This window comes from Penaeus monodon, chromosome 15, assembly GCF_015228065.2.
Source record: "Penaeus monodon isolate SGIC_2016 chromosome 15, NSTDA_Pmon_1, whole genome shotgun sequence".
Lineage (NCBI taxonomy): Eukaryota > Metazoa > Arthropoda > Malacostraca > Decapoda > Penaeidae > Penaeus > Penaeus monodon.
Genome location: NC_051400.1, coordinates 14,672,078 through 14,672,376, shown reverse-complemented (window position 1 = coordinate 14,672,376; position 299 = coordinate 14,672,078). Strand labels below are relative to the sequence as shown.

General features: G+C 47.8%; 1 pseudogene; it reads left to right on the top strand.

Moving 5' to 3' along the window:
- Nucleotides 1–68: 68 nt before the first annotated feature.
- Nucleotides 69–299, top strand: part of LOC119581766 — a 6,372-nt pseudogene continuing 6,141 nt past the window's right edge.

The window sequence follows — 299 nt, the reverse complement described above, 5'->3', positions numbered from 1 at the left end:
GCTTCCGTATCCAACGCAAGTGCCTTTTCTTCTCATTCTCCTTATTCACATTCCAAGAGGTAGTCAGGATGGCTGCTGTGCAAGTGTTTTCCAGCAACGCTGTGGTCTTCCGGATGAGACCTGCGAAGCCGTCATAGAAGTGAAAGGCGGAAGGATTCAGCGCATCCACCGCCACACCGCCGACGTCTCCGCTTATTCAGACGACCAGGTGAACGAATCTGAATATTTGTGAAGTGAAAGAGCATGTTGATAAAGGAATGCAATGTTCCTTATTAGTGTTGCGTGTTCCATTAAGTTGT